The sequence below is a fragment of the Sus scrofa genome, chromosome 13 (assembly GCF_054392235.1).
Source record: "Sus scrofa isolate SSC_HxYL_T2T_F1_AM1 chromosome 13, Sscrofa_HxYL_maternal_Yorkshire_Landrace_v2.0, whole genome shotgun sequence".
NCBI lineage: Eukaryota > Metazoa > Chordata > Mammalia > Artiodactyla > Suidae > Sus > Sus scrofa.
Window position 1 is genome coordinate 223401838 of NC_139395.1, and position 9115 is coordinate 223410952.

The 9115-nt window shown below is 61.9% G+C and overlaps 1 long non-coding RNA gene across 1 annotated transcript; it reads right to left on the reverse strand.

Moving 5' to 3' along the window:
• Positions 1-1402: 1402 nt before the first annotated feature.
• LOC146397939 (uncharacterized) lies at positions 1403-8223 on the reverse strand. Its single transcript, XR_014823974.1, has 5 exons — positions 3878-8223; positions 3415-3511; positions 2961-2991; positions 1953-2130; positions 1403-1788 (listed from the first exon to the last, which is right to left on the reverse strand). It is a non-coding gene; the product is annotated as an uncharacterized LOC146397939 (long non-coding RNA).
• Positions 8224-9115: the final 892 nt, after the last annotated feature.

Here is a 9115-nt window from a genome sequence, read left to right on the forward strand (position 1 = left end):
TACGCCTTTTCCTAATGGACTTTTTTGAGCAAAAGTTTTTAATTGTGATGAAGTCCAATTTATCAGTTTCTTATTTTATGGTTGTGCTTTTATCCTGCCTGAGACATTGTCACCAACGCCAGGATCAGAAGGCACTGTCCCGTGCGCCCTCCAGAGGCGTCCTGGTGTTCGTGACCCTCCCTGCGCCTCTCGTCTGCCGGCCACCTCAGGTCACTCTGTGTGTCTGCCGTAGAGTAAGGGCCACGGTCTCCACATTCCACACCGACAGCCCGTCACGGCGGCACCGCCGACTGAAAGGATTTGTCTGTCCCCGTTCAAGCGGGTTCTTTCACCGAGTGTGTGAGCTGTGGTTTCTTCGGATTTGGTTTGACGGGCTGAGAACATCCTGTTTCCAGTTTTCTGGCGGTTTTTTACAATCATAGGCAGGTTCAGCTGTATCGATGTTCCCCCCGCACCCATCGAGCTGATAGGACGGCGTTTTTCCTTCCGTGCGCCAGGCACGGGGATTGGTTTGGAACGTATGGAAATGTGTTTCTGGAGTGACTTCTTTTAGTCGCGGACTTCGACGTGCTGGAATTGAGTTGGTGTCCGTGGGGAGCGCTGGCCTGCGGGCCCATGAGGCCCCGAGTGAGGTGAGCAGTCCCCTGATTTCTGCAGGAGCCAAAGCCCTCCCTCCAAGGGAGGTTCACCAGCAGCCCCTCAGGGCCTGGGGTTTCTGCGTGGAGGTATTTACCGGCTCAGTTTCTGTAAGGGCCCGGGAGCTTTCGGGGTTGTTGTATCTGCTGTGAGAGGTTCCGTAGGGCGCCTTTTGTAAGGACCTGGCCGGTTCCTCTGTGGAAAGTGACTTGGAGACCCTCGTCTTAACCCTCCGCTGCCCGCGGGCTCTGCAGCAACGCCAGCTTTCTCCCTGAGCGCAGCAGTGATTGGTGCCTTTCTCCTTGTCCGCTGTATTCATCACGGAGAGAACCGGGCTGCGCTGCTCTTTCTTCACTGCCCGTCGCCGCCTTGAATTCAGTTCCCGCCCTGTCCCTCCCTCCTCCTCCAGTGCAACTTCCTCTTCCTTTCAAGCCCCTGGAGAGGGTGGTCGGCCCCCCACCCTCCATCCCCCTGTCGGCCTCACTGCCTCTTCACCCCAGCGTGCTCTGAGGAGCAGCCGGGTCGGGGCTCTCGTCTGGATGCTGGGAGCAGAGGAGGCTGAGGTCGACGGGAAACCACGGCTGAAACAAGGATATCGCCACGTGGCGCCGGGGGGGGGGTAGGGGGGACGGTGCCCTGGCTGCGTGCCCAGGTGTGGGGACACCCCAGGGCCAGGTGGTGCCTTCCTGCATGTGAAGGTGGGTGATGGGCCGCCAGTTCGGGGGGTCAGGGAGCAAATCTGAGGCTTATTTAGACAAAGAAGACATTTCTGTTCTTCTCAGGCATCAAATTTTAAGTAAGCCGGGAAGTGACCCCAACTCAGTCAGACAGAGGCTGTTTCCTGAAACCCCAGGGAAGACAGGTGTCAATCAGCCTGCACAGCCGCGTGTGGGTGCTCCCTCGGCGGCTGGGTGCTCTGCGTGGTTTTCCAGGGAGCCAGAGTCATGGCTCCAGTCGGGGTCCCTGTGCCTGACCCGCTGCTCTCAGGAGGGATGCTTTGCTCCTCATCCACCAGGACAGGCTCCCACGGGCGTCTCCGAAGCGCCGGCCCAGGACCTTCGGTGTGAATGTGGGAAGCGGACGGCCAGGCCCCCAGGGACCCGGGCTGCTCAGGGCGCAGAGCGGAGCCCTCTCTGCATTTGCGTATTCGATCTGCAACCGTGAGAAAGAGGCTGACCCTTCCTGACACCTGACGGAGACTGCAGGCCAGTGTTGGACATCCCACGAGGTGCTCACCCCACCCTCAGAGCCAGGGGAGGGGGGTCACAGGGCAGAGGCTGCCTGGCACCCCTGCCCGGGCCTTCTCTGCAGTTCACCTGGGCTCTGGGCGGCATTCGCAGGTCCTACGGTGCAGCTCTAATGAAACTTCATTCCCGTCATGGACACCGGCTCTGGAGGGCAGCCAAGCGAGGCAGGGAAATGAAGACTGGAAGGTGTAAGAGAGAGCAAATCCTAGGGGTGCAGTGGGAGTCTCACAAGCTGGAATTTCAAGTCCTAGATGAGAAGAAAGAGAGCAAATCCAAAGAAACACTTAAAGAGCTAAAGGCTGATAATTTCCTAAAGTCGATGAAAGATATCAAACTCCAGATCCAAGAAGCACAGAACCACCAGGGAGGAGAGTGGGAAGAAAGCCTCCCCTGAGAACATCGAAAGAAAGAAGTGAAAACCAGGGACCAAGAAAAAATGAAAGTAAAAGAGAGGATTTCCATAACCCCCCGAAGAGCAGATCAAGCTCATCCCCTGTACCCGGCCACGGAAGGACCACGAGCCCAGGTGGGTTTCCGGGTCCAGGAGGCCGAGGACAAGGAAGGGGAAAGATTCGGGAAAACCCAGTGACCCTGGAGCATGAAGCAGCCGTGGCGCCTTCTCGTGGGATTAAAGCACATGCAGGGTTGAAACCACAAAGCGTGGGGGGGGTGGGGGTGGGGGGCTAAGTGCCCGAGGGTCACGCGTCAGGCAGGGATCGGACGCACTGGCCGAGCCCAGAGAGCCCCAGCTGCCACTCAGGGCTGCAGGCTGAGTGAGAGGAGGGTGCCTTAAGCGCTCCGTCTTGAGGCAGTTTGTTGTGCTGCAAAGCTGACTGGCACGGAAGTGGCCTCCCAGAGGGGAGGGGGTGCTGCCACGGCACATGCCCAATCCTTTGGTGAGCAGAACTCGTTCCGTGGCCGGGAGTGTTTTCCTGAAGGCGGGTGCCTGTTGCGTGGTCCACATGGGGGGATTTGCCAAACGACTGGCAGAACTGGTGCCTGGGATGGCATGGGAGGCAGGAAACATATTGGGTGAAGCCGCTGGCCTCCGCAAGAGGCCCCAGAGGCAGAACCCACCATGTCAAGTGGCTTCCTTCCGCCGCGGGGACTGCAAAAGAAGAAGACAAGGTGAGAAGGCTGGTTCAGTCTGTGAGGAGCCTTGGGGGCACACAGAACAGGCAGGGCTTGCTGCTCCAACCAGGGGCCAGACCCTGAGAGGATGGAGGCCATGCTGGACGCAAGGGTGGCCGGGGGTGGTAAGGTCGTGGCTCCGAAATCAGATCCCCCAGAGAGGGAGCTGCCCCTGGGAGGCAGGCTGTGGGCGTGGGGGCCCTTCTGTCCCTCCGTCTTTGAGAGGAGAGGACCCAGGACACGGCCCCAGGCCACAGTCAGACGGGGCCGGGGGTCCTGGGAGGGGCTGAGCCAATTGACCCGCGGAGGCTTAAGAACGGTTTGGGTTCTGTTTGGGAAAAGCATCCTGAGAACTTGTCTGGAAACCAGCAATTTCAGAACAATTCACGAGCCATCGTACCTGTCCTGGACTTGAGCTGCAACAGCCCCCAGCGAACCGGGCTCAGCCTGGCCCCACGATCTTGAATCGGTTCTTCCCAATCCTGTTACTGCTGGTCCTGCAGTTTTTCGTAAACGGACAAGACTGCTTGGTGCCTTGTCTGAGGTCAGCAACCAAGGAGCCGAGTCCTGAGCGTTTAGCCTGCGGGGCTTGTCCCCATATTATGTATAGAGGTAGTTGCACTATCCCTTAAATTTTGTGATGCTGTTTCACATTATGCCCTTAAAGCTCTAGAATTTAGCATTGTCAGTGAATTTAATAAAAATAGTGTTAATAAAAATAGTAGTATACCTGTAAGAAAAAGAACAGTCTGGGGCCTGAGGCTGGCCTGGGCACCTGGCGTGGCCGCAGACCCCTCCCTGTCTCCCTGTGATGCTGCGTTTCCCTGGGTGTCCCTAGACCCTGCCCTCAGCGGGACACTTACCCAAACCAGAGGGCCACGTGCAGAGATCAGAGGTGACAGAAGCAGTTGGGGTCGAGCCGGACACGGTGTGCAATGTGGCCCGGGATAGGTGGATATGTTGGCTCCCGTGAAACCAGTGTCTTCGGTTATTTCAAAGGCGCCGCTAAGAAAGTGGGCGGAGCACGCCAACCGCAGGGCCTCAGCCCGGCCTGTCCCTCACCCGAGAAGGAAAATCTCAGCTGCGGTGACCGTCACTCCCCAGAGAGGACGCTCACAGGGCAGAGAGCAGGTCAAAGGGAAGCCGAGCGCAGGTCCGTGAGACCCCAGCGCTCGATGGTGAAGTGACAAGGCCACACGAGGCCACACGGCCCTGGAAGCCTTGGGGCCTCCTTAGGGAGAGCCTCTCGGCCGGCAGCGTGGACCCGGCCTGCGTCCCCGAGAGGCGCACACGTGTGGACACTGACCCCCTCGGAAGCGGGAAACAACCCGCGGCAGCGAGCGGCGGAGCAGGGGGGGCCCGTGGGGCGCGAGGGACGGAGCACGGACGGGGACTGAGGCCAGAGCGCAGCCCCCAAGCGCGGCCACGCCGGGGTGGGAGGTGGCACCGGGCGTGGTGGGCTGCCCGCCTCCCAGGGGATGTTGGGGCCGCAGAGGGGCTGTGGGTACAGTGAGTCCTGAAGGACATGGTGGCTCCACGGCCCGGACGCCCTGCGTGTGCACTTGCCAGGCATCCACGGAGGTTAGGTGACCCCAGGAGGACAGCCCCGTCTCACGCCTCCTCGGGTGCCAGCTCCTCAAGGGTCTCTCAGGGCAACAGAGAGAGTGTCGTGGGCTCTAACAGCCTCTCCAGCTGTCACCTCACCACGGTGAGTGTCCCCAGGTGAGAGGCCACACGTACACTCCTGAGGGGTGTTAGCCCTTGACGGAATAGAGAAAACGCGCTCCCAGGACACGGCACAGGCACGGGCTCATCTGCAAACCCCCTCCTCCCGGCACCCCAGCCAGCTGGTCTGGCGCCCTGCTGCCCGCCGCCCCCAGGCCGAGCCCTGCTGGTCCATCCAAGGCCAGGCCCCAGAGAGGCCGGCACACCTCCAGCAGGCCCGGCTGAGCCCCCGGTGGCCCCACCTGCTGATAACCTGCAGCGGCCGCGCCCTCCCGCCCAAGTCTCTGCTGAGAGCTGCCCCTCGTTCCTTTGCCCACGCGGTTGCCTCGGGTTTCCTGCCAGAGGGCAGCCTCCAGGCCTCGGCCCCTCCGTCTCCACCTCCAGCCCACTGCCCACTGTGAGCCAGTCCCACGGTGGCTTCTCAAGTTGTATTCCAGGACATTTCGGAAAACTTTAAATGATATTTTAATTACAATTTGAAATGCAACGCTTGGCTAAGACATGGTGAAGTTCGGCTCTTGGGCTGAGCTTCAGTTTCCGGGAAGGAAGCTTTGTGCACTGCAATGTGCCTCGCACAGCGGGGACCACACCCTGCGGCCCCATCAGTGCGTCCCGGCTGGTCTCAGGCAGGTCACCTCTTCCTGGACATCTGGCGACAGTTCCTCTCCTCAAGGGGCCTGGCCCTGGGCTGGGCTCCTGGGGGGTCTCTGCACGTGCGTGTCAGGGCCTGTGACTCCCGAGGGTGGCCACAGTGGAGGAGGACCCCCAGCCCGGTGGGCTGGCGGGGCGGGTGGGGCTGGAGGCCGCGGGCAGGCTGCTGGAAGCCCTGCTCTCCCCGCAGACGCTTCCTCCCTGTGTGGCCCGTGGGCTGCTGGGTGGGAGGGACACACGCAGCACAGGCTCAGCCGGACCCGGCAGGGCGCAGCGTGGACGTGGGGGGCTTGGCTAAGCAGAAGCAGTGCTTTAAAGAGAGTGCAGCACGTCGGCATTTCCTGAGCAAGCGGCCGAGGTGGGCTAGTGTCCGCGTGGCCCGGCCTGACCTCCAGGTCCGAGCAGCTGGGCATCTTCAGGGATGGACCGAGCGCTGGGCTCTCATTCTCCGGGCACCCTCACCTCTCTGCCCACCTCTCACCTCCGTCGTGGTGCGGCGGGCTCGCTCCTGTGGTCTGCGCGCCGGCCCTGGGCCGCGTGGTGACGTCCCACAGTGGGTGGTTTGCAGCTCCCACGTGAAACCGCACGCGCTGGAGGCCTGAGGCCAAAGCCGGGATCTCCCGCGGCGATGAAGCTGTGGGCAGGGCCGCTCTGCTCCCAGGGCCCGCGGCTACCAGCCGTCCTTGACCCGAGGCAGCCCTTGTCTATGCTTCCCTGTGGTCGCCACGCCCCCTGCCTGCAGTCAGAGCCCCTGGGCTGCTCCCTCTGAGGACACGGGCCGCGCAGGGTCCACCCGATGACCCAGGATGGTCCCTCATCTCAGCCCTTGGCCTTGGCCCTGCCCGCAGCGCCCTTTCCCACACGGGGTCACACTCAGCTCCAGGGATCAGGGCACGGACAGCTTCCCTCAGGCTCACCTCTCCCTCTCGGGGCCAGCAGAGACCATTACTGCAGAAACTTCCTTGCCACTTGGGGGCCTGCTCCGTGCACAGGGGTGCATTCCCACGGAAATGGCTTTAACCCGGCCAGCGTCTCCCAGCCCAGCTCCCTGCAGCTCCTTTTAACTGTGTCCCCTGTAGCTCCATCTTTCATTTAAAACGTTAGGCTCTTGGGGTTCCTGTTTGGCTCAGCGGTAACAAAGCTGATTAGGAACCATGAGGATGTGGGTTGGATCCCTGGCCTCGCTCAGTGGGTTGAGGATCTGGGGTTGCCGTGAGCTGTGGTGTAGGGCACAGGTGTGGCTCAGATCCTGTGTTACTGTGGCTGTGGTGTAGACCAGCAGCTGTAGCTCCGATTCAACCCCTAGCCTGGGGACTTCCATATGCCAAGGAGGTTAAATTTATCTCCTCCACGGACTGCTTGACAGGCGGGGTCACTGAGGCCTGGTGGGGCTGACTGCCCATCCCAGCCTCCTGGGCGTATTCCAAGATCCGGGCCCACGTCAGGCTCAAGCTCCCCAGGACCCAGAACTTCCATTCTGTAAGGAGCTCAGAAATGCGGGTGGTGACGGGGCAGAGACGAAGGGGACAGGCTGGGGTCTGAACAGTCACCGCCACTGAGGGGCCTCAGAGTGAGCGAAAGCGGGGGGCTGCTGGTGGAGATAGAGGCCGCTTCTAGGGCATCCGGGGCAGAGGAGGAGGCGCCCCCGTCCGAGAGGCTGCCTGGGACGCCCGCCTCGCCCCGCGCTTTCTGCTGAGAGCCGGCTCTGTCGGCCCTGCCCAGCTGACTGGTCCCCGGAGCCGCCCCTCCAGGTGGCAAGGCCCCGGCTGCCAGCATCACTGGGTGGTGTGTGGGTTTGTCACCTGGGCTGAAGGAGAGGCCCGCGTGGGCAGTCTTCAAACGGAGGGTGGCAGAGCCCCTGCCCTGGCCCCGGACCCCTCCTCGCTCTTCTTTCAGGCCTTTGCTCGAGAACCTACTGGACGGCACAGCCCGAGGCCAGGACAGCTCACGGTCCTGCAGACACACACTCAGAGGAGGAGGCTGCCCCCAGACACACGCCCCCCCAGCTGGTTCCTGGGGTGGCAACATCCCTGTGCCCCTACGGCGTTTTCACATAACATGGGTGCTGTTTGCCTCTCACGGTGACCCCAAGGTCCAGTCAGGGGTGTCCACGTTCCCCGTGCAGAGAGGGGACTGGGGCTCAGACTAGGTGCCTGAGCCAAGCGCCCAGAGGTAGCACAGGGACCTCGCTGCCCTGGGTCTGTGGCCCTGCCCTGGGGAAGGAGGGGACCTAAGGCTGGGCCCTCTGGCCATTGAGACCTGACCCAGCCCTGCGGCTCCACACGCCTAACCCAATGGGGGTTACCTTGGGTGGTAAGAGGGCGCCGTGGGGGTGCAGGACGCGAGGGGACTCGGGGGTCGCCCTGTGGTGCCATTTGGGGCGCGTCAGACCCGCAGCGGCCCCGTCCACCCGGCCCTGCGTGTCTTTCCTGAACTTCTCACGTAAGCAGGTCGCTGGGAGGGGTACAGCTTTCCCACAACCCTGGAAATAAACATCTTTGCTTTGCAAAGCCGCTCTCGGGGCAGAGTATGTGCCAGGCGGCTTAGGAGGAAAAATAAGCTTAAGCCAAATACTTGCGTTTCAAGTGACAGGCGCGGAGGCGCGAGGAGCTGCGCCTCCAGAGCCGCGGGTTTAATCCGGGCCCTCCCCGCACGGAGACGTGAGCTCCCGGAAGGGACCAGTCACTCCAGCCCCGTCAAAATCAACCGCAGAACATGCTCGCCTGGCGTTTTGTCCCAGAGTGAGTGTCGTTTGTCACCAGGAGCCCTGCACGGAGTGGCAGGCCACCGGGGCGGCGGCCGGCTTCGCGGCGACGCTCGCTTGACGGCCCCTAAACTGAGATCCTGGAGAGGGGGAGGCAGGGCCGTCCTGGGGCCGCCGTGACGCGGAGCTGTTAATCCCAGAGCTTAGGAGGCCTGTCCGGCTTTGGGCTGATGAACGTTCTGCTTTGGCGGAGATTTAAAGGCGCAGACACCGTCTGTGCTGTGGGCCTGCGTTGCCATTTCTTTTAAGTGAGATGCAGCACAAGCGGTCCCCTCGGCCAGTTCCTCGGCCGGGTGGGGGGGCCGGACCTGGCAGCTCCTCTCCTGAGAGACAAGGTCATGGACGTCACACACTCGAAAGTCGATGTGCCCGGTGCCCACGCTCAGCCTCCAGCCCCCCACTATATGGCTGCAGGAGGCACCTGGGCATCTGCCGTCCCCGCCCGTCTCCCCAACCCTCCTTGGCTGTGCTGAGAACTGGGGGAGCACACAGCTGAACGCTACCCCAGGAAGCTGCCTGTGCCCCTTAGGCAGTGCTGGAGCCAATCGCCCCAACACTGAGGGGCTTAAAGCCACAGCCGTCACGTGTCCCTGCTGCCGGGCCCTGGCCCTGTTGGCCCTTCTGGGCGGCTCCTCCTCACAAAAGAAATGAGAACATCTGTCCACATTAAAAAATCTGTACATGGGAGTTCCCATCTCGGTGCAGTCATTAATGAATCCGACTAGGAACCATGAGGTTGCCGGTTTGATCCCCGGCCTTGCTCAGTGGGTTAAGGATCCAGCGTTGCTGTGACAACAGCTGGGGGGGCCACTGAAGGCTTGCTCATGCTGGCCCGGCACCCGGGGTTGAAGGGGCTCAGCAGCTGTGTCCACCTGTCCCTCTGTGTGGCCTCTCCAGCCCGGGGGCTTCAGGCCAGCTTTGTCCTGGGTGCGTCACACACACCGTCCGAGTGAGGCGCTCC